Source organism: Saccopteryx bilineata, chromosome 2 (assembly GCF_036850765.1).
Source record: "Saccopteryx bilineata isolate mSacBil1 chromosome 2, mSacBil1_pri_phased_curated, whole genome shotgun sequence".
NCBI classification, from domain to species: domain Eukaryota; kingdom Metazoa; phylum Chordata; class Mammalia; order Chiroptera; family Emballonuridae; genus Saccopteryx; species Saccopteryx bilineata.
Genome location: NC_089491.1, coordinates 182,820,010 through 182,845,357, shown reverse-complemented (window position 1 = coordinate 182,845,357; position 25,348 = coordinate 182,820,010). Strand labels below are relative to the sequence as shown.

At 36.7% G+C, this 25,348-nt stretch overlaps 1 protein-coding gene and 1 pseudogene across 2 annotated transcripts in view; one reads left to right on the top strand and one right to left on the bottom strand.

Annotated features, from left to right (window-relative positions):
* The window catches only part of TAFA2 (TAFA chemokine like family member 2), a 574,649-nt gene that overhangs the window by 347,244 nt on the left and 202,057 nt on the right, over positions 1-25,348 (top strand). The gene's annotated exons all lie outside the window — the stretch shown is intronic.
* On the bottom strand, positions 931-1,812 carry LOC136323759 (heterogeneous nuclear ribonucleoprotein A1-like; annotated as a pseudogene).

The following is a 25,348-nucleotide window of genomic DNA, read 5'->3' as shown; positions in this document are numbered from 1 at the left end:
GATGCTGGTCTGTGCCTAGCACAATGTTAAGTGTAAAGTACAGCAGAGATCACAGGAACTGTTCATGCTCTCAAGTAGCTCATTCCTAGTAACCCAGATTGGAATGTGAAATAAATCCAGAGAAAATGAATCTTGTTAAGCCTAGTTGCAGAGGCTGAGTCTGGTGAACAAGGCAGAACACAACATGTTAAAGTGTTTTTTACTTGCTTTTGCCCACATTGGTCCCCAGGATATTGATTTGAATAGTCAGTGAGGTCCAGTTAGTCAAGATAGTCATAAACAATAAATGGTGACATCCTTTAAACTTGATACCTTATAGGAAGACAGAATGCATGTGTTTTTTATAAGTTGTGCCCCATCCTAAGTGTTTACTTGTGGTAGCTAACTTAATAATCATGCTAGTCCTATTAAGTGGATTCCAGCATTAGCTCCACTTTGCAGACAAGGAGACAACTGGAGAGTGAGATGAGATAACTTTGCCAAGGTAACACAGGTAGTTAGTAGTCAAACCTGATCTGCTGTACAGCCTTCTCTGACCGCAGGGGAGTTTAACCTCTACTGGTGAGGAGGCAGATCAGAGAGCTGTGGTTGAAAATAACTGAACCTCTATTTGAAATAAGAAACAGTGTGTATGCTCCCATGTATAAGACGCATCTTAATTTTGGAACCCAAAATTTGAAAACAAAATGTATTACATACATTTATTGAACTCAAGTTTTATTCATCATAAAATTCATATAACTCCTCATCACTGTCAAAACTCCCATCCATTAGCTAGTTGTCATCTGTGTCTGATGACAAATCACTGTCTTCAATAATAAGTGCAAAAACAAGTGTGAAAAAGCAGAAAATGCAAGTAAAAAGATCTATAACCACTGTATAAGATGCACCTAGTTTTTAGACCCCAAAGTTTTCAAAAAAAGGTAAGTGTTATATGTGGGGAAATATGGTATACTCTATTGTCGGGGCCAGAGCTTCTGTCCCCAGAGAGTCTCCTTTCATGAGTACAAAGTTTGAAGATCAAGTGTTGTAATTGTTATAATCATTGTAGCTTCCTCCATCTCTCAAATTGCTTCCATCATTATTACCAAATCCATTATAGTCATGCCCACTGAAATCATATCCATCACCACTGCAGCTGCCTCCAAAGTCACCTTGATCACTGAAGTTTCCTATATGACCAAAGTTGTCATTCCCACCAAAACTACCTCCATGACCACCTCAGAAGTTTCCAGAACCACTTTGACCTCTTTGGCTGGTTGAGACACTAGCCATCTCTTTCTTAGGTAGGGCTTTTCTTACTTCACAGTTGCACCCATTCACAAGATGAGATTTCTGAATGACAGTCTCTTCTATAAAGTCATGGGCATCAAAGGTTACAAAAGCAAAGCATCTCTTTTTGCCATTGCCTCAGTCAATCATGATTTCAAGCTCTTTCATTTTCCCATACTGTTCAAAATAATCTCTTCGGTGATGTCCTTCAGTGTCCTCTTTAATACCAATGACAAAAACCTTTTTCACAGTTAGGGGGCACCAGGTCTCTCTGGAGACAGCCCTCTTTGGTTCCACAACTCTTGCATCCACTGTGTGTGGCCTTGCACTCATTGCTGCATCCACCTCCTCCACAGTGGCACACGTGACAAATCCAAAGCCTCTGGAGGGCTTGGTGTTTGGATCTCTCATTACCACACAGTCTGTGAGTGTTCCTTATTGCTCAGAATGGCCCCTCAGTTTCTCATCAGTTGTTTTAAAACTCAAACCTCTAGTAAAATGCTTCTTCAGCTGTTTGGGCTCTTCGGGAGACCGACTTAGACACAACAACTGCAGAAGGCAAGACTTGAACGAGGTTTACTTGGCAGCATCTACAGGCAGGAAGCAGTGGCAGGAGGTTTTAATTACTGCCAGAAAACAAGGCTTAGCTGGAGAGGAGAGCCAGAGAAGTGACAGGGAAGCTACAGGTTACAACAGATTTGTGACTCCGCCGAGCACAGCAGTGATATGGCCTAGCTGCTACAGAGAAGGCATGTTTTAGACAATACTCCTGTGAACTGGCAAAACACTTGAGGATTGTATTTGTGAATAATTGTATAACAGGTTATTGTAGTTTCCATTCAGCATCCCAACAAAGGGTTTTAATGTGGATTTTTTGTACCCATGTTGTAGATTGCTAAATGTAGTACTTTGATCATGACACTGAATAAATGTCTTTTAAAAAAATACTCTAAATTTTAGTATATGACTAAGACATCTTCATATACAATTACAAATAGTATAGAGTGGAACTTGGACCTAGTCACTAAAAATCTGGTAATATCTACACTTTGGTCCACTTTTGATCCTTTTTTGTGTCTTTACTATTTTTGTCTCATACCAATGTATTTCAGATTGCTGCATTCTTGCTTGGTGCCCCTAATTTTTATTCTAAGAGTCTTTTTATCCACTTGATATTTTAAAGTGCAGTCTCTCACTGAATTTCTAAGAACAGTTGTAGCCCTCAAAAACTTTGCACAATGCGAGTTCTTATTTATTATTTATTTATTTATTTATTTATTGTAGAGAGGAGAGAGAGAGAGAGAGAAAGAGAGAGAGGGAGAAGGGGGGAGGAGCAGGAAGCATCAACTCCCATATGTGCCTTGACCAGGCAAGCCCAGGGTTTTGAACCGGCAACCTCAGCGTTTCCAGGTTGACGCTTTATCCATTGCGCCACCACAGGTCAGGCAATGTGAGTTCTTATATGTATTTATTATCCTTGCTTTGCCTGCTTTTGTTTTAAGAGGATGTGATTATGATTGCTTCCTCCGGATCTGAGTGATCTTTTTCATGCGGTGTGTTTTTTAGGCTGCAATTAAGATTTAAATTTACTTTCAGTGGGAAAAGTCCTGATTAGAACCGGAACTAATGACAAACTGGCCATTTGTCAGGAACACGAATTCCTCCTGGTTCTATACCTTAGGGACATCTGGTTTCATCATTTCACTTTCTAGTGTGCGGGCTACACTAATAATAGAAATTAGCTAACACTTCAGTGGTTTCTATATGTCAAGCACCATTTTATAGTGCTTTATATGTCTTAACTAATTTAATAATGAGGCAAACACTTTCAGAGAAGAAACACTATTTTCTGCATTTAACAGATAAAGTACTTTCACACATGTAGTAAGCTGTTCAGATAGACCCAGAGCTCCAAAGCTCCCTGCTAAACAGTTACTGGTATATTGAAGATAAATTCAATTTGTCCTGGGGACAGTCAAAGAAGTCTTTTTGAAAGTGTTAGCGGTTGATTTCAACACAGCACTGATTTTTCTATTTTATCTTCTCTATGACTCTTGTAATTATTTGTTAGATATGGTAGCCTGTATCTAATTGTTGAGCATTCATTATGAGTAAGGTCCTCCTCTAAAAAGTAATATATATCAACACATTTAGTAATTATCACAACTATTGAAAAAGGAATCATTTCCCCCACTTTATAGTTGAAAAAGTTGAGGCACTTGTTAATTTTGTCCAATGGCCCAAAGTTGGTAAAAGTCAAAACTAGAGTTTGAATGTGGGAAATCTGGCTCCTGAGATATGTGTCCGCTATTTAGTATTGCAACTATGCTGTCAATCTCAAGTAAATTGGCCATAAGTAGAGCTGAATAATGTATACCAATTTGTGAACCACGCTCTTTTATTATTTGATATTTTAGATGCCTATAAGAGCTAACAAGATAAAATAATAAAAGTTAAGAACTAATCTTTTTTTCATGAAAAATTTTAAAAATTAGACTATAAGCGTCAAATGATCAATACCAGCAAGTCGACACAGATAGGGACAGCTGGGACCCAGAACTTGACCTTGCCATTCTGAGGGCCTGGTGATGTGATCAGGCCTGGCTTGGGTCCTGAGGGGAGCTTCCATTCTGGTAGGGGAGTCATGGTGTCTAGGCAATAAGGCAAGAACACTATATCCCAGATAATTTTTGTCGAGAGCAAGAGAAATATAAATAAGCAATTAGTGCTTGGGACAACTGTCAGGAGGTAGTAAAGTCTAGGGCTGAATTTCAGGGACAGCATTCCAGGTGTGTATGTTGGGGGGAGGAGATGAGGGTGGGAGGCAAGAGCCAAGTGGAGTCTTTCCCAGCGACTCAAATGGAGTCGGGTCTGGGAAAAATGGTAGAAGCTCAGTTTCCAGAACTGGGATGCCACGAGAGAGAGAGACTGACAAACGTGATGAGTCCCAAGGTACTTGGCCAGATCTCTTTAAAATTCATGTTCCAGCTGCTAGGACTGATCCTAATTACCGGAAGGAGGTCTGAGCCTTTCTCATTATCAGAGGGAGGCCTTACGATATCCTCTTTCACATGTTAACCAATTATTTGCCATCACTGTGGTATTTCCAGATTTATGTACATTCCATTAGTTATACTTACAAAGTTCCTGATTGGTTCTTTTTTTTTTCTTTTTACAGAGACAGAGAGAAAATCAGAGAGAGGGATATATAGGGACAGACAGAAGGAACAGAATGGAGAGAGATGAGAAGCATCAATCATTAGTTTTTCGTTGTGATACCTTAATTGTTCATTGATTGCTTTCTCATATGTGCCTTTACCGTGGGACTACAGCAGACCGAGTAACCCTTTGCTTGAGCCAGCGACCTTGGGTCCAACGTGGTGAGCTTTGCTCAAACCAGATGAGCCTGTGCTCAAGCTGGCGACCTTGGGGTCTCGAACCTGGGTCCTCCTCATCCCAGTCCAACGCTCTATCCACTGCGCCACCGCCTGGTCAGGCTGATTGGTTCTTGAGATAGAGTGAAGACAGTATTCTTGGACATACTGTCTACCTTACACTGGAATATAAATTCTAAAATGAGAGGAAAGTCATTCATATCAATATTATTATCTACTGTCAGAGAAAGGTGGGAATTTAGCCTGTTTAGACATGGCAGAACACCAGTTATTAAACTGCGGGCATGAATGGAAGACAAGAGTGATGCCTGTAAGTCCAAATAGCAGAGAGTCCAAAATTATTTCTATTTACCATTGGGGACCCTTAGGTAGTTTTCCAGCATACAATTACCTTCTTAAATACATTTTAATATAGTGGTCAGTTTTTATTCCTTATACCTTACAAAAAAAAAGAATGATGAAGAATCAGGAGAACAGCAGAAGTGACCTTAAGTGGAGGACACATGCTCCCTGACAGTTCTCAAATTGGATAATGTTCCCAAGCAGACTAAAAATTGACTTTATTATTTACTTGCATTCAATGTTTGTACAATGTGTTGTCAGCAGATGGTGTCAGGGGTTCTGTGAACTTGACGATTTTTGTACAAGGAATAAAGGCACAATGCCTCCCTGAGCCTTGGCTCTGTGTCACTCTTCTCCTTTGTGCAAAATGGCAACTAATGTGAAAGCTAGGATCTCTTTCTCTGCTGTTCATCTGGTGCATAACATGTCCACAGATATTGCTGTAGGGTGATATGGTAGAAGGAACAAGAAGGTTGTGATCAGAGGACCTGGATATGGGTCCTAAAGCTATGACTTCAGGGTGTGTACCTATTGGATGAGTCACTTCGCCTCTCTGCGCCTCAGTTTTCTCATTCTTGAAATACATTGTTTCAGATGTAACTCTTATTACTTTATTCCATAGTTTAGAATGAAGCCAGATGAGACTGCTTGCTTTTCATTCCTTGCATGTTCCAGTTTTTATGTCTCTCCTAAACTGTTCCTTTGATTTGGCATGCCTTTTAAAAATCATCTCTGCTTATTAAAATCTTACCCATGGTTCAAGGTTTAGTTTGATTATTTCCTACTTCAGACCCAGGCTTAACACTTTTTGAGGATGTTCTTAAGTGTCAGAAGTAGTGAGGTCCCTGGCCAGGCAGCTCAGTTGGTTAGAACATCATCCTGATATACCAAGATTTGATCCCCAGATCCCCAGTCAAGGCACACAAAGGAATCAACCAGTGAATGCATAAATAAGCAGAAAAGCAAATCAATGTTTCTCTTTCTCTTTCCCTTGCTTTCTTCTCTAAAATCAATTAAAAATGGTGAGTATGCTTTATATATTATATCTAATGCAACTACCAAATTTGTGCAGTAAATACTATTTAGATAAATCAGTTTATTCTATCCTGAAATTTTTTTTTCAAAAGGATTTGAGAAGGCCAGAGGGTTGGTAATGTTTTATTTTTTTTTATTTCATTCATAGATAATTGGCTTGAAACAATTTTCTTTAGTTCGTAGAATCAGACTTGGGTAAAGATATGATTAGCTTCTAACTCAAAATTTTGGTTACTGGTTTGGCATTTTGTCCAGTCTGTCAAAATTTTATGAAGGTACTTTAACTCCCTAAGTTTGATCTGTTTCTCTAAACCATTATAATCTTTTAATACTCATGCATTAGTCTCTGATTTACATGATCTTATAAATGTTACTTCTGTTTCTCTCTTATGAGGCCTTTGAAGTAAGGAAGAAACTGGGGCTTGCTGATCTTGATAAGACAATGCTCACCATAGGGTCTTGCATAAAATAAGCACCTAGTAATAGCTATTTTGGATGAATCCATGGTATCTCCCTAAGGCAAACTTTGAGTAAGCAGCACCATTTTTCTTAAGAGAGTCTGATAGCAAGTGTGTTTGTGATGTTTAATAATTACTATGTACCAGTGACACATGTATTGTATAATAAGCAATACACTGACTATGAGATTTCAGGCTAAGTGTCTTTCTGAATTTAATTAAGATATGCCATTATATTCTTTTCTTTATGGAAATTAAAGAACAAGCAATACATTATCATAAACTTACTTAAAATCAATTTATTAGCTAAAAGATGAATTATTTTGTTTACGATATTATTGTCAAAACTTAATTTAAGAATTTACAATGTTACTCAGAATGTAGGCTCCATGTATGTGGGATCTTGCCTGTCATTTTCATAGCTATATCACTAGTATTTACAATAATAGTAGATGTTTATTTTTATTTGTTGAATGCTCTGTGAGACTGTAGGTTTCATTAGATGATGAACCTTTGACTCTTTCAATAATATATTATTGGGGTTAAAACTTGTAAGTCATTATTATAGAGGTTATCTCTCTTGATCTTCACAACAATCCTGTGAGGTATTTAAGAAGAATTTTATTACTTTCATTCTACAAAAAAAAAACAAAAAAAAAACAACGCTGAATCTCAGTGATTAAATGACTAAAAATCATCCACCTAAGCAGTAGCAGGTGAACAAGACTTGAATTGAAATATTCTTAACTGCAAATTCAGCACTCTTTTTGTGTTTTCATATAGACAGTAAAGAATATAAACATTGAATAGAATGTTGACTCAGTAATCATGTTAGTTACCTCTTTAAGACTGCAAAGTATATGTGATAAATTGAAGTTACTTTTGCATCTGATTGATGGCACCACAAGGAAGTAGCGTTACTGAGTTCTGTGAGAGAGTGAATTTGAGGCAGTTCTGAATGGTCTTTGAGCCTTATATTAGGAGAGAAACAGTACAATCATTTAATTCTTCATATTCTTTTTTGGCCACTTATTTTCCAGCTTGTCTGAACCATAGGCTATTTAAAGCCTCAGATTTTTACCAGTCTTCTCAATATCCTTTTGTACTCTGTCATTTTTGTTCTTACCAGCTGACTTCTTTGGTATTTTTATACCTTGTGCTTTGTTGTTTCCCTCCAGTGTTTTCCACCTGCTGCCCAAGTGCAGATGCTGTGATTGCTACTTCTAGCTCAAGACATTTGCTTTTTAGTAGGTTCTTTTCTTTCTTTTATTCCCCATTACAATCTATATGTACTATTGCTAACGTTTAGCATCAGATCTTGCCCCTGCAAGAATGGTTACTCTGTTTTCAGCCTCTGGATTCTCCCATGGAATGCAATGTTAGTTTTCATTTAATTAGTATACTAATCATCTTCAAATCTAAAGAAGGACCATAAATAGTCATAAAAGCATAGATATTTGATATAAAAGCACTCATTTAAAACCCTGTAAATCTAGGTATAATTTTCAATGAGAGTAAATAAAAAATACAAGGGAAATAACTTATTCATTCAAGGTCATTTTTGTCTTTATATGCTCCCTTCCTGCTTTGCTTTTTCTGATCTAAGTCAGAGTTTATACAGCTTATGACTAGAAAGTACTATCTCTTCTAAAACCTACCCAGAAAAATGATGGTTTAGATTAGAGGCCACACACTGGCTGCCCACAGGCTATATTTGGCATGCATAATGTTCTTTAAAATGGGATTAATTGAGAACATTGAAAAATCGAGAGAGTTCAGATATGATTCTGAATTCCTGGCTTTTTAGAGAAATGAGATGCTACATATGTGTCATCAGTGGGCTGGAGCTGAATGTTTTCTGGTGATGAATTGGAGGATAAAATTTGACCATCTTTTCACTTACCTGTCTGATCCTACTGGCTCCATCAGAGACCTCTCAACAACTAGTAGCTTCCTCCATTCCTCCCTGTTTCTTCTCCCTCTCCCTCTTCCTCTTCCTCTTCCTCTCCCTCTTTCTCTCCCTCTTCCTCTTCCTCTTCCTCTCTGTCTTTCTCTCCTTCTTCCTCTCTCCTTCCTCTTCCTACAACTTCTTTCTCTCTCTCTTCCTCCCTCCCTTTAGCAGTGTATAGGCCAATAGTTAGCTAAATTTATTTTCAAACATGTATAATTTGCCTCTTTTTGAGCATTTCTGAAAAATTCATGGTCAAGATATCTTTTATTACAAGACAAGAAGAAAATATAGTAGGAAATGTTTTTAAGTGTTCTATTTTAAAGTATGGAAAATATGACATTCACACTGCTGTTTTCATTATCAAACTTTTAATAGAAAGAATTTTGGACCTGTAGCTAGAATACTTAGTTCTGGATTTTCCATTTGCTAACTTTGACCTTGAACTAGTCATTTAACTTCTCTGAGCTTGTCTCCCCTCCTTGCAAGGGCATGATTATGTCTGAGAGATTCATAGACATGTGTATCAAATGTAATCATGAGTGTGAAAGTTCTTAGTATGCCATATGGCACTATGCAAGGGTAAGATATTTTATGGAGAAGCAGAACTATAGCATCTGGTTTCTCAATGAGCAAGGACTCTGACTACAGAGACAGAACTAACATATAAGGTAAATAATAGTTGAAAGTATTCTTCTGCCTACAAAGGATGGAAGCATTAAATGTTATCAAACCTCAGAAAAAGTAGATGACTATGCACTCAAAATTAAAGACATATATAGTATTTCTTCCATTTATTAATTCATTGATTCCACTAATATTTATTCTGCAACAAAAAAAAAATACTAACTGCTGGAGATAAAGTATTGGAGTAGAAGTTCTAGGCTCTTGTTCTTGTAAAATTTGTAGTCTAATAGGGAGAGAGAGGTACAATAAAAAAGCAGATCATTGTAATTTCAAATACTGTTTAGTTCTAAGAAGAAAACAAATGTAGGTTATATGACAGCGGATGAGCAGAGCACTCACCATTATGACTCTTGCCATGTTTCTTTTTTCCTTTACTTTATTGTGATAAAATATACATAACACAAAATTTATCACTTTAACTGTTACAATGGAATTAAGTACATTGACAATATTGTACAGTCATGAGCACTATCCACTCTTAGAACTTTTCATCACCCCAAACAGAAGTTCTATATTCGTTAAACAATAACTCTTCATTTCTTTTTTTCCTCAGTTCCTAGTAACCTCCATTCTGTTTTTCTGTCTTTATGAATTTGCCTATTCTAAATATCTCATATAAGTGGAATAATATATATTTTTACTTTTGTGTCCAGCTATTCCACTTACCATGTTGTAACATGTATAAGAATTTCATTCCTTTTAAAGGCCGAATAATATCATGCTGTATATATACATTATGGTGTTTATCCATTCACACTATTACCTATTTTAACATGACTTGGTAATAAGTCTAATTTGTAGAAAACTTTGCAAAGCACCATAATATCCATCATACAAAGCAAGAATAGTGTTAACTCAGGGATTATTAAATTGTCACAAAACTGTGGTGTTACCTGACACAGTTTTTATGTAACATTCTATCTGATGCATCTTGAAATCTTGTTATGAAAAATGAAGTAAGAGTATATAAATTGGGAGGAAATAAAGTTAATGGCTTTTCAGCAAGTGTGAAATGACAATGGCTATAGTGTGAACCAGTCCTACCTATTCCTCTAATGTAGGGCTTTCCTCTACTCAGGTTTTTGGAGCATTTTTTTTTTGAAATAGATTTAGGAAATAGGCTTCTATCACCACCTTGGGGCATAATTTTACAATCTAATAAATTTCATCATTGGAAATTTTTTTTTTTAAGATTGCACATTTAACCACTCGAGTGCTGCTTTGCAGTGTGATTGTTTACTGCTGGGAAATACCTACTCTGTGATGAAGGAAGCCCAGTTCATTCATAACAAAAATGTTAGCAGTGGAAAGAAACAGTTGATGGCATAGAGAAAGTAGAGTCATTGTACACAGCAGATTCTTAAATAACATTTTCTCATTCAAGGTCATCACCTTATAACATTGATGGGATGCCATAGCTAATTGTTTGTTTATATCAATTAGCCTTTGGTAAAACTGATTTTGTTTTATGTCATTTAGCTTGATGTCATGGAACTTGTCGACTACATTAAGTGAGGACTTTACTGTATTATGTGATTGATTTTATTCAGGATTGGAAGTACCAGGTATTAGAAAGGGTTAAAAAAGTGAGATTGAAAAAGGAGCTGAAGTGTTGCAAAGGGACAAGCTGAAAGAATATATGACGGAGCTTACTGTAAACTGAGTTTTACAGCACACAGTTGTTGCTGGTTTGATTTTTTTTTTTTTTTAATGAGAGGAAAGGAGATAGTGAGTCAAGACTCCTGCATGCACCCTACCGGGATTCACCCGGCAACCCAGTCTGGGCCAATGGTAGAATCAACCGAGCTATCCTCAGCACCCAGGACAGATGCTCTCGAACCAATCTAGCCACTGGCTGCAGGAGGGGAAGAGAGAGAGAAGAGGGGGAAGAGAAGGAGAGAAGCAGATCACTTCTCATGTATGCCCTGACTGGGGATTGAACCAGGGATGTCTATATGCCAGGCCAACGCTCTGTCCATTGAAGCAACTGGCTAGGGCTTGCTTTGATTCTTAATCAGTTGAGTTCTCGGTTGCTGGCTATAACTGAAAGCTGGCTATAGTACTTCACTTCATTAAAATCTGATAATGTTCCACTCTGATCAAAATGAGCTCATTATAGTTAAGTATGTACACATATCGAATACATACAAGATGTGTGGGTAAAATGTAGTTATAAAAATGCAAATGTCTCAGGATCACTGTTCTTCATCATGCATTGTGAAGTTGTAGTGTTTGGAGTTTAATGCTGGTACACATGGTCCAAAAAACTTGCTTAAACTATTATTCTTAGAGCAAAGTGCAGGCAGACTTTAATGAACTACATTAAACAGCCTCTGCTTGAACCTTTTTTTATTGGTTTCTTTTGAGGACATAGAATGGCATATCTTTCAACACGTAGTTGCCATTGTTTTTTCAAGATATATTTACTTTTATAAGGTTTGATGGTAAGGTGAAATGTGTTCATGTTTGTGCCTTTTTGGGCAAGGTTATATGAGAGGAGGCCATCATATTTTAGCCTTTTAGTTCACTTCAGGGGTCCCCAAACTTTTTATACAGGGGGCCAGTTTACTGACCCTCAGACCATTGGAGGGCTGCCACATACAGTGCTCCTCTCACTGACCACCAGTGAAAAAGGTGCCCCTTCTGGAAATGCAGCAGGGGTGTGTGTGGATAAATGGCCTCAGGGGGCCACATGCAGCCGTGGGCTGTAGTTTGGGGACACCTGATGGGAGGTCATCCATGTTGCAATGGTTTATTGGTAAAGGTGTGTTTTTCTCCTAATTGCATGCTGTTATTTAGTGTTTGACTTTACAGAGGGAAGAATTCCTCATACCTATAACTATAGCCACAGTGAGAATATGTATTTCTTCTGTGGCCTTATTACCTAAGAGAACACATACACTAGAATAAAAGTTCTTAACTAGTGCCAGTGGTAATAGTGTGTCCGTAAAGTCATGGTGCACTTTTGACTGGTCACAGGAAAGCAACAAAAGATGACAGAAATGTGAAATCTGCACCAAATAAAAGGAAAACCCTCCCAGGTTCTGTAGGATGCTGTGGCAACATGTGCACATGTGTAGATGATGACGTAACACCATGTATACAGCAGAGCAGCCCACGGCCATGCCAGTCGAGATGTGGACGGTACAGAGGAAAGTTCAGTGTGTTCTGTGGCTGGCTAAATTCAAACCCGTGACCAAAGTGCAACATGAATATCGAATATCGGCGCATTTATAAAGAAGTGCCACCACATAGGAATAGCATTACTTGGTGGGATAAGCAGTTGAAGGAAACCGGCAGTTTGGTGGAGAAACCCCGTTCTGGTAGGCCATCAGTCAGGGATGAGTCTGTAGAGGCTATATGGGATAGCTACCTAAGGAGCCCTAAAAAATCTGTGTGTGAGCCCACATCGAACTGCACCGAATAGGTATGTATGAAACTGGGAGAGTTTTCCTTTTATTTGGTGCAGATCTCACATTTCTATCATCTTTTGTTGCTTTCCTGTGACTGGTCAAAAGTGCACCATGACTTTACAGACACACTGTAGAGTAGACAAATATTTAAAAATGATTTCATGACCATAAATTGTTTGCATTAATAACTATAAAGGTTTTATTTAAAAAAAGGAAAGAAAATATTTTATTCCTGTTTGTGGGACTTAGATGCTGTGGGCTGAGCTACCTCTGTTTTTGCCATAATAACAAAATTAAATGCTAGGATTGTGATTTTGCTACCTATAAAAGGGTACATATGATTAAATGTTTTCTTTCTTATTTTATTTAGTGATACTCTACCCAAGAATTGTGAAATGTAGCTATCTTAATATTATTTATAAGTGGCTGCTTTGAGGGTTGTCTACACACTGCCAGTCTCCTACCACCTACACCGGCACAGTGAGTGACATAGCATGACGTGGCTGTAAGAGGCTAGGAGAAGGTAAATGAAAAACTTCCCAGTTGTTGACATTTTGCTTGGAGTTTTTCTAGAAGAGGAGACAGAATAGTGTCAGCTATTTTTTTAAATTAAATAGCTTTATTACATTTTAAATTTTAGCTTCGTTACACTCAAATTTTCTCATGGCTTGTTTGACATCATATATTGCTTGTTACAGGGGGATTAGTATGAAATTTTGCTTACATTATACTACATAATTATACTCCTTTTTACCTTTGGGAAGAACAGTTTTGGGTCCTGGGAACAATAGTTCCTAGTTTAAAAAACAAAACAAAACAAATGGTAAGGATAGGACACTGAATACAAAACAGAAATACAGAGAAAGAATGTAAGGTTAATATTGTGAAATGCGAAGAGATATAAAATTTAAATCTGAGAGATTAAACTACCCTCAAACTATTGTAACTATAGTTATTGCGAGAGAGTAAAATGACTTAACAGGGAATGTAAAATAAAGGACATGTGATTAGTGTTTTCTTGATGCCTTGTGGTACTGTACTTATAACATAGAAATCGAAATCAGTCAACTGATTATTCCTTATTGAATAAACAAGTTAATCACAGAATAATCTTGAATGACTACTGTGTCATAGCTAGCTTTTATATATTGCTTACTATGTGCCAGGATCTATTCTTGGAACTCCACATAGATTAACTCATTTACTAGCCCAACAGCTCTTTGAGGCAGGTTTTGTTATATCTCCATATTATGAAAGAAGAAACCAAGGCTTTATGAAATTAAATGGCTCTAACAGCTAGTATATAGTGAAATCTTGACATCCAATGTCTGAATTTAAACCACATTCTCTCAATTCCCTTTTAAAACTAAATTTGCTACATTTTAAATCAGAAGATATAGAGCAGGATCTTCAAAATCAGCCATTAGAACTGCAGACAGTTTGAAGTAGTTTTCAGACATCTCTTCCTGGGTCTGTAGTAGAAGATAGTCAACCAAAAAGCAATTAAAGATTATATTATTTTAATCTCCATTATCTACTATGAAAACTTAGTTTTATTTTTCTTTAGACAAGCATATTTCAATCAAAAAGTCAATGGTAGTTTCTTTTTTCTTTTTTTCCTTTTTATTAGAGAGAGAGAGAGAGAAAGAGGGAGAGATGAGAAGCATCAATACATAGTTGCATCACTTTAGTTGCTCATTGATTTCTTCTCATGTGTGACTTGATAGGGGAGCTCCAGCTGAGCCAGTGACCCCTTGATCAAGCCAGGAACCTTGAGGTTCAAGCCAGTGACCTTTGGGCTCAAGCCAGCAACCATGGGATTGTGTTGATGATTCCACACTCAAGCTGGTGACCTCATGCTCAGGCTGGTGAGCCTGTGCTCAAGCCAGATGATCCTGAGCTTAAGCCAGTAAATTTGAGGTTTCACACCTGGGAACTCATCATCCCAGGTCATCACTCTATCCACTGAGCTACCACGGGTCAGGCCAATGTTAGTTTGTTGCTTAAAATAATATAGTTGAAAACTAGAGTTGTCAGATGGCAACTAAAATTATAGGACTCTCAGTTAAATGTGAATTTCAAATAAATTGGATAAGTGGTTAATGTATAGAATATATAAGGGTCTTCTAGAACCTAACAACAAAGAGAAAAGATTTGAAAATGGGCAGAAGACCTAAATAGACATCTTTCCAAACAAGACATAAAAGTGGTCAAAAGGTACATGAAAAGTTGCTCAAGGTCACTAGTCATCAGAATACAAATTCAAACTACAATGAGCTATCACCTCACACCTGTTAGGATGGTTATTATAAAAAAAACTCCAAAAGATAAGTAAAGTGTTAGTGAGATGTGGAGAGTATGGATCCCTTATATATTGTGCTAAAATGTAAAATTGTGTAGCCACTATGGAAAACAATATGTAGGTTCCTCAAAATTAAAAGTAAAATTGCCTTATGACCCCCCCCCCATCCCAGTGTGGGTATATTTCCAGAAGAATTAAAATCATGATCTTTTTTAAAATTTTTTTTACAGAGACAGAAAGAGAGAGTCAGAGAGAGGGATAGACAGGGACAGACAGACAGGAACACAGAGAGATGAGAAGCATCAATCATCAGTTTTTTGTTGTGACACCTTAGGTGTTCATTGATTGCTTTCTCATATGTGCCTTGACCATAGGCCTTCAGCAGACTGAGTAACCCCTTGCTCAAGCCAGCGACCTTGGGTCCAAGCTGGTGAGCTTTGCTCAAACCAGATGAGCCTACACTCAAGCTGACGACCTCGGGGTCTCAAACCTGGGTCCTCTGCATCTTAGTCTGACGCTCTATCCACTGCACCATTGCCTGGTCAGGCTGAAATCAAGATCTTAAATATTTATGCTCTCACATTTGTTACAGCATTACTTGCAATAACCAAGATATAAAGACAACCCGATAGTCCACTGACAGATGAATGGATAAGGAAAATGTAGCATATACATACAATGAAATATTATTTAGCCTTAAGAAAGAAGAAAATCCTTCCATTTGTGATAACATGGATAGACCTAGAAGACATTATGCAAAGTAAATTACTCATAAAGGGTGAATACTACATGATTCCACTTATATGATGTCTCTAAAATAGTCAAAGTTATAGAAGCAGAAAGGAGAATGTTGGTGTCAGGGTGTAGGGGAGGAGGAAACGGACAGTTGTTCATTGAGTATAAAATTACGGTTATAACAGGAGTAAGTTCTAGAGGTCTGCTGTACAACATAGTACATATAATTGACGATATGATGTGTACTTCAAAATATGTTAAGAGTGTAGATGTCATTTTAAATGTTCTTAACACACACACAGAGCAAAATGATACAAGGAAACTTTTGGAGGGCACTGATGTGTGTGTATACCTTGATAATGGTGATGTATTGTGGAAGTTTGCATCCTAAGGCATATTGTATACATTAAATATACACACTATTTTTATATATCAATTATATATTAATGAACTTATAAAAAAGGATAGATTCCAATTTAAGTTGGAATTCTGTATTTTATCTAACAACCTTATCTGAGGTTGGCACTTCTGCTATAGCGATTCCATTAGATCTGATCTCAGTAGACAATTGTCTAGTAGACAATGGGACACTTAACTGAAAATTTCAACTCACTTCCACCAGACCACTCAATGAATACAAATGGTAAAAGGTGCACCATTTAAAGGATGATCATTTTATAGTCCACAGAGCACAACAATGGATACCTTTATCCAGTAACTTGGCAATGAGGTGATTTTCTTTTGATAATTTCCTCAATAATTGAAAGCTAGAACTTTATTTTAGCCTTTTTAAGTGCACACTTGGCAGGATGCATCACATACTTTTGAAGGACCCTTTACAGAAGCATGGTTTAACCACTGTTGTGATGAAAACTGAGCCAAAGGGCAAAAGATTTGGATTTAAGACTCTCCTCTGCAATTTATTAGTTGTCTTCAAATTACTCTTTCAGATTCTATATGTAATCTGGGAACATTAGTATATGCAGAGCTTAGTTTTTATGAGTATTATTAAGAATTATTATGATGATTCAATAATATATTGAATGAGCTAGTACTTTTAAACCAGTACTTTTAAAACTATAAAAACATGCATAGTAATTATCAATAACTTCAGTGTATTCTATGTATCTCTAGAGGCATCTGAGGAATATTTGTTCTACTTAATGATTCTATAATGCTGTAAATTTATAGATTTGATGTCTGTTCTCTGATACCCAAGTGTCAATATTTATTTTGTAGAGCCATCAAAAGACTATTATTCAGCCCTGTTCCAGTTTTAGCTTTTTGGTTAGTATTCTTTTCTTCCAATTCTATAGACTCAGAATTAATTCCTAAAAATAGATTCATTTTTCACCTGTGATTAAAACACATGAACTCTTTTAGTTTTTGCTCAAAGACTTTTTTGTTCCCTACATATTTCTAGCCAGGAGGCTATTTTTCAGATATTATTAATAATATATAATAATGTCTATATTTTGAGTGTTTATTCTGGCTTTGAGTTAAATGCTTTATATACATTATAATTATTTCTTACAAAATTTATTTCTTACTACCAATGTGTAATAGTATTTGTGCATTCCATATATGTGTGTGAAGGCTGACGTTGTTAAGTAAACTGGGACAGATTCACTTCACTGTTGTGTTCTGAAACCAGAGTCACATTCAGGCACCTATTTCTGACTTGCAAGCCCATGGTCTGAGAGTAGGACTTGCAAAGAAATAGTAACACCTTCGATTTACTTAAGTCCAAATGGTCACATGATTTCTTGTTAATTATAATGAGACTTCTCTTTGAGAAATAGATGACATTCCCATTTTATAGATAGAGATTCAGTTGTAATAACAAATACATAACATTGTGGTTTTGGGTAGCCTTGATTATTTCAGGTGTCTTTCTAGTGCTATCATAATCTCAAATATGGCTTTATTTTGCTTTTAACATTTTAATCTGTTTTGGGTATTGAAGTTTTAGAATGTTGTATGCTACTGGAGAAATCATTTAAATGACAATACATTTCTATTTTCTATTACTGTAGCCTGCAGGTAGCCGAGGCATTTGTACAAAATCAGCACTTGGGCTGTACATTGTTAAGTATAATGCAAAAGCACTCCTGGGTTTTTGTACCCACCCACATTGCAGTATTGTGGGAAATAAATGGAAGTATACAATTTGGGTGAAGATAGGTGGTAATTGTGGTCCTTAAATGAGGATTGTTTTTGCTGCCAGGCAATCTTTAGAAACCAATGTATATTTCTTGGCTAAATCTCCAGGGTTGACTTTTTAATAGAATGCAATCTAAAAAGTAGATTTATCATGAAACACTGATTTTTCAAAAAAGGTGAGAATTTTATTTTATTTAATTTTAAAGATTTTATTTTTATTCATTTTTAGAGAGGGGAGAGAGAGAAAGAGAGAGAGAGAAAGAAGGAGGGAGGGGGGAGCTGGAAGCATCAACTCCCATATGTGCCTTGACCAGGCAAGCCCAGGGTTTCAAACCAGCGACGTCAGTGTTCCAGGTTGATGCTTTATCCACTGTGCCACCACAGGTCAGGCAAAAAAAGAAAAAAAGAGAATTTTAAAATAGTTGTTTCAGTTTAGAAAAAGTTGAGAAACTGATTTGGATTTCAGTTCTTATTCTATAGTTACCTGAAAAAAAATATGAGCTTAATTGGGCTAATTGTATGACTGGCATATGAAATTCCAAATCTGTAAACTTTAGATGATAATTTACAAGATGGGAAATCCAGTTCTAATTGTTCAACAGGGAAATTCTAACTCAAATAATGCACATGGTAAATGTGGTGTGAAAGACTATAATGTGATGATGTAAAATAAAAACAAAATGAATTGAAATAATAAAAATAACTGGAATTAACCACCTCAGCTTCTGGATAATATAACACACAATGTAGTATTAATGGTAGGGTTACATGATTATCTTTTAAATTTGTTACTATATATTCTTATACATACAAAGCACATACACATATAAGTCCTTTATACGTTAATACATGTCTATATCTACTTAGTCTTTATCTCTCAATCATCTATCTATCTATAATCTATCATCTATCTATATCTATTTATCTATCTATGTCAGTACTGATATTATCTATTGCAAAGATAATTGCTTTTTTAGTAAATAATTTGGATGTACCATAGCAGTTATAATCTTTATAATAAAATTGTAGCCAAGTGAGACATTATTATTGGATAAAACCAACAATGTGGTGAAACTTGTGGCTTTAGATCTCCTATTTAGTAGGATTATTCTGATAACCTAACAACAAAGAATGACTTAATTTTGGAAGATATATTTGTTTCTATATAAAATTGGAAATTAAAAGTAATAACAATAATAACTTATTATAATTGTAATAATATTATAATAGCATACTTGTAGAAGGTAAAAATAGTTTACAAAAACTTTTTAGTTCTCCTTCACTTTGGTATCTTTAACTTCTTTCTTCTCTTTCCCATCAATTTATTAAAATCTCTCTAGCTACCACTGTAACTTTATTTCCTTTCTTTGTGTGTTTCTTGAATTATTAACCTAGACTCTGCTTTTTTTTTAGTTTTTTTATTTAAGTGACTTTGTTGGAGTGACACTGGTCAACAAAATCATAGAGGTTTCAAGAGCCCAAGTCTACAGCACATCTCTGTACACCAACCATATTGTGTTCACCTCCGCAAGTCATGTTTTCACCCATCACCTTTATCTCCCCCCTTGCTCTTCTTCTCACTTCATATTCTATCACTAGTGGTGGGATTCAGCCAGTTCACATGAGTTTGGCAGAACCAATACCTAATTTTTTATTGAGTTCAGTGAATTTGTTGTTAAAATGGCACTTGTAATCAGGGTTCTCTCTAAGGTGGGCACCTGGGTAGCCGCCCAATGTGGAAATCACAAATTTACATTCTTTACTGTTTTTTAAAGTTCATTTTGTGCAACACTGTATTCTAAGTGCCTGTAGTAATGTTCATTCCATCTATAGCTGAAAAAAATTGCAAGTGAGGATGCCAATCAAGAAGCAATAATGGAAATATCTCAAATAACAGTTTTATTGTTTTTTGTCAGGTATTACTTAATATTTTTACATTAATATTTTAAAACTCTTATAACATAATCTAGTTTTATGTTCCTCTTTTATTGTTCTTATTTAAGTATTAAATGCATGAAATAATGAACTACCTTTCGGTATATCATTTTGTTATACTTAAAATGGTCATTAGGGCAGAGAACCGGTCGTTAAATTATTTCAATCCCACCACTGTGTATAACTTCACAAACATGTGTGCTGTTCTTGCCATTGGCATTCCTAGCTGATGAATAAAATAGAAATTTGTTTAAATTAAAAGAAGTAAAGAAACTTTTCTATTAAAAGGGATTCATCTATTCTGTTATAATTATATATTCAATACACACATTTCTTCATTGAACATGCAGTGTATTCTACATTTTAGATATTGTTTTATTGCTGGAGTGATGGTTAATAGACAGATTCTGCCTTTGTGGCAATTACATTTTATTTCAAGAAAAAGAAAGTAAATGCATAAATGTGTAATATGTAAATAAGATAATTTCATATTGTAATAAATACAATGCTCCAGAGTATTGGAAGAAAGAGGCTGTGGGGTCGGTGTCTTTGGACTCTGGAGGGCAGGATGGTCAGGAAGGCTCTCTGGGGAGGTGATCAGAAACAGAAGCTCACTGTGTGAAGACTGGAGGAAAAGCCTTCAAGGCAGAGCTATATAAAAAGTTCAGTGTAAGCTCTAGATCAAGCTTGGCACTAGGGACAGAGGGCTGGCCAATGTGGTTGAAGTATCAGGAACAAAGGAAACAGGGATGTTAAGTCAGCTCAGAGAGGGGGAAGGTTGAGCCTTTTTTCCAGTAAGAAATTTACATTTTACTCTCTTTTCAATGAGTAGGTGAATTTGGGATTTTAAGGAAAATATAAAGTGGAGTAATGTGATTTTATATAGATCATTCTGGTTCCCATGAGGCCAAAAGGAACAAACCTTATCAATTGGAATATTTGACCTCAAGGGTTGATTCCTAGACAGGGAATCCTTGGGTTACTACACAATTCTGTTCTTACGGCAGTGATGTAACCTGAATTTTGGTGTAAGTAGAAACACACCCTAGCGTTAATCACTTGTCTATCCTAACACAGTTGTAAAATCATAATCTAGAATATAAAAACACAACTAAGCCACAGAAAAAAAGAAAAGGACATAAATATACCATACTGTACACAAAATAAAATGACAAAAACTGTAAAAAAAAATCCTTACCTTTACTCCTGTGGTTGGCTGCACACTGGAAGGGGCATTGCAAGGTGGTAGAGAGTGACCTATTGGGAGGAGGGAGCTGGAGAGGCAGGTGAACCTGCAGAAGGTGCTGGAGATACTGGGTCAGGTGAATCAGGATTGCCTAAGGAACATGCAGGAGATGCTGGGGATGATTCTACCTGCACTACAGGTGTTTTATCTTGAGAAACAGCTGATGTAGAGGGTACAGGATCTGTTGCAGACCTCTCTGCCTTAAAGAATTATTCCAGGCTTGTCTGTAAGTATGACATAGTCTGTTAAGTATGATGCTAATGTTATAAGCTGAAACACTCATGTCTCAGTGTTTTCAAGTTTTTATGGGAGTGAGTGTCATAAACTCAAAACTTGGTATGTCAATACTGTTGTAACCTGAGAAACACCCTGTACTAGTTTTGGCTTTTGAAATTCATGGCATTATAATTGATTAACACCAGGATGGTCTGAATCAATGTAGAGAAATGTCCTAAAAAGTCTTATATATATACACACGCAGTATATATAAATTGCTTTATATTCATTTTTAAATATCCCCTAATTTTATTTATATATATATATATACTTGATATATATATTGCCTTAAATGACCTTTATTTCCACAGAAATGACTTAAGCTCAAAGGGAAAACAAATGCTTGGATTCTATCCCCAGAATTCATTGCCTTTCTATATAAGTTACTCCTCCCTCTTTTTTTTCCATTTTGTCTTCTTCAGATCAGTTGAATTTACTTGCTATTTCTATGGAGAAATGATTTTTTTAGTAGCATAACAGTTTTTTAGTTCTTGCTTATTCGTGATTACGTATACTCCTGGCGTTGGTGGGAGGGGATGGGTTCAAAATCACCCAGAAGTCTAAACCTCAGTGAATATAACTGTGTAATACAGTGGAGAAGAGTACAAAGCAGTCTGGAGATTTAATTGTCAGTCCTCCACTTCGACAACTTTTCACTTCAGCACCCTTCACTGCCAAGGTTACTATTTCTCAGTTGTCTTGCTTCTCTTGGCTCCTTGCTGCTGCTTGGGGAGTGATTTCAGGTTTTCTTTCTCTCTGTGTATTTATCCTTCTGTTTCCTGTTTCTTTTCCCCTCAGCTTTTGCTGATTCAAAACTGATTTAAAGTTTACTCTTTTTATAGGTGAATGTGAAAATTCTGAAAGTGCATTGGGCTGTTGACTGTGGTGGAAAATTGTACTGAGACTTGGTGTTTAGCACATTGGATGGGAAACGAGTGCACCCTCCTCAGTGCTCCAGTACAAGGTCAAAAAGAAATGTGCCATGCAACTTTCTTTTTCTTTGGTTTCTCTTTGACATTGCCCCCTTTGTCAAAAATCCCCTACTGCTACATTACACTTCAGTTTGCTCAAGTTTGATTGTTATTTAAAAATCAGAATAAGACTGCCTGACCAGGTGGTGGTGCAATGCATAGAGCATTGGCCTGGGACACTGGGGACCCAGGTTTGAAACTCCGAGGTCACCAGCTTGAGTGCAGGCTCACTCACAGACATGACCCCATGGCACTGGCCTGAGCCCAAAGTTCGCTGGCTTGAAGCCCAAGGCCACTGGCTTGAGCATGTGGTCACTGGCTTGGCTAGAGCCCCTGGGTCAAGGCACATATGAGAAAGCAATCAATAAACAACTAAGGTGCCGCAACAAAGAATTAATGCTTCTCGGCTTTCTCTTTCCTGTCTGTCCCTGTCTCTCTCTCTGTTTTTTTTTCTCTCTCATTAAAAAAAAAATCAGAATAAGACTTATTACAAATTGGATTTCTCCCTGCTTATTTTCTTTTTGTCCAGTTTGCTTGTTCTGTCTCTCCTCACCCACTTCTTTCATATATTCTTCTTCCTGTTTCTCCTTTTGCAATTCCATCCTAAGGGAATGACACATACTTCTTCTACTCACATTGACACCTACACAATAGCTTTGGTGCCAGGGTACCACCAACATTCAACATTCAGCACCAGTTGTTAAGAACAACTGTGGGCCAAGCCCTAGGTATTCACAAATGTGTTGGACACAGTCCCTATCTTTAGGAACATTAAGTTTGAGTGGAAAGTTATAATACAGTGTGGCCAGTGGTTGTTCATACAAAGGTGTTGGACACATCCTGTGGGAGGAATTCTAACATACTCCCTGATCAATGAATAGAAATTAGTATTTCAAAGAGTGCATGGAGGATGCAGTGTGTGGCTGATATGTCTCAAGTAACAGAGGTGAGCTCTACTGGAAAGCTTTGAGGCAACTTAGTAGAGTTAAAGGAGGAGGAGCAGCATAAAATCAAATTAGAGTTATAATGAGGCAAAACTAATTTCTTTTTACTAACACTGATACAGGTTTTTGTACCTTGCTTAAGGTCATAATCTTTTTCCCTCTGAATGTAAAGGGAAATCATGGGAAAGTTTTAATCTTTCGAAAGGTGTCTCATAATTGTAGTTACATATCTGGCTACACCATAGAGACTGCATTACATTCAGTCAATAGTGTTCATCAGGCACTTAGGAAGTACTAAATACTGCAGATATAGCGGTGAAAAAGGCAGACCCTGACCCTGCCTTTAGTTCCTGAAGATGGCATAATTGATGGCAGGAAGTCCAGTTAGGGGGCTGTGGCCTGTGAGAAGTTTTGGTGGTAGTCTGCACTGCAGTATTGGTGTAGAGTTGGAAGTAAGTGTATACATTTAGGAGATACTGAGGAATTAGTATTAAGAGAAGATGGTAATTGACTGGTTAAGGGTGGGGTTTAGATGAGAAGGGGAAGGCATGGGCTTTTCGAGACTTCCAAATGTTGACCTTCCAAAAGTTGCTTCCTTTTTTAGTTTGACAGCCAGGTGACATGGTAGGTGTTTCTATTTCCATATGTCTAGTTATAAGTTTGACCAGCTGTCAGCTTTGTCATCTTGCGTGGTGGGTGCGCAGTGGGATGGAAAATACAGTGGGTCACTGACCTTGCAGCAAAGGCTGTTTGCTGTGGGAAAGCTATTATCAAGAATTATGCTAAGCAGTTCTTCTTGTCAGATGAATTTTGCTAAACTGCTCATTCTTGTAGATGATATGCAGTACCATGAGTTGCAGGATTGGATGTAGAGGGGAGGCAAGATGGTTAGAAAAGATTCTATAACAAAGCTAGTAGTCCGAAAGCTGAGGGGAAACCAAGGCAATAGAATGGGAGACTTCAAGTGGTCATTTGTCTACTGAGAGAAGAATCCTAAAGCATATTTCTCTAAGAGGCTTCCTGAGGACACGAGTATCCTGTGTTACTCTGTGGAGAAAGGTTTCTGGAAAATGCTACACAGTTAGATATGCTTCTTGTTAAAAAAATAAAAACCTGGCTAAATTTGTTGAACCCAGAATTTTACAAATGTATTTGCCCCTTGAATTTCACTAATACTGTATTAGCATTCTTGGACAGTTTCACAAGGCACACCTAGAAAAATGCTCATTTAACCATAACTCAGCATTTATTGAGAATTTACTCTCTTCTATGCATAGTGTTAAACACGTTACATGGATTTTGCTTACCTCTTAGCAATGTAGTAATGTAAGGATTTTAGTATCAGACAAGTCTGGGTTTGAATTGTTAATCTATTGTTAAATATACCTCTGGCAAATTTCCACATTTCATCGTCTTTAAAATGGGGATAGATATACCAACATCCCAAATTTGTTCTGGAAAGCAATTAATGTTCTATAAAACAAGCAATTAATGTTCTGGATAAAGTAGGTGCTAAACTTTTATTATATGTAGCTATTATTTTATTACATGATTTCTTTGCATTCCTGAGTTTTGTGGGCTCAATTTAAAAATGTTGGTATTTTTCTACCTGCTTTTCCATTTTTCTCCTACTTTTAGTAAGTACAGCACAGTGCAGTCCAACAATATTAAAACATCTGCATCTCTCCAGCAGTAGTGATGTACACAATAAAATGTACTGGCTGTTGTACCTGGTTATTTTTTAAAGCACATTAAGAAAAATAGATTTGAAGTGATTTAATTCTGTACAGGAATCCCTCTAATTCATCTTATTTAACCTGCTTACCCTGACCACTTGACCTGGCACTGAAGAAGGAATCTTTAGAAAATACAATAAGATGTCTATTTAAAAATTATTCAGCCTGACTTGTGGTAGTGCAGTGGGTAGAGTGTCGACCTGGAACGCTGAGGTCACCGGTTCAAAATCTGCACTTGCCTGGTCAAGGCACATATGGGAGTTGATACTTCTTGCTCCTTCCCCCTTCTCTCTCTGTCTCTCTCTGTCTCTCTCTCCTTTCTAAAATGAATAAAAAAATAAAGATTATTCAAACAACTCAGTCTTGGATTTTGTGATATATTTATTTATATTTATCTTACATATGGAGAGAAAAAGTGTAGTATACCTCAACTGATTTAGCCTACTGTTACATGAATGAAGTCTGATTCAGGTAGGAACCTCTCTTATCC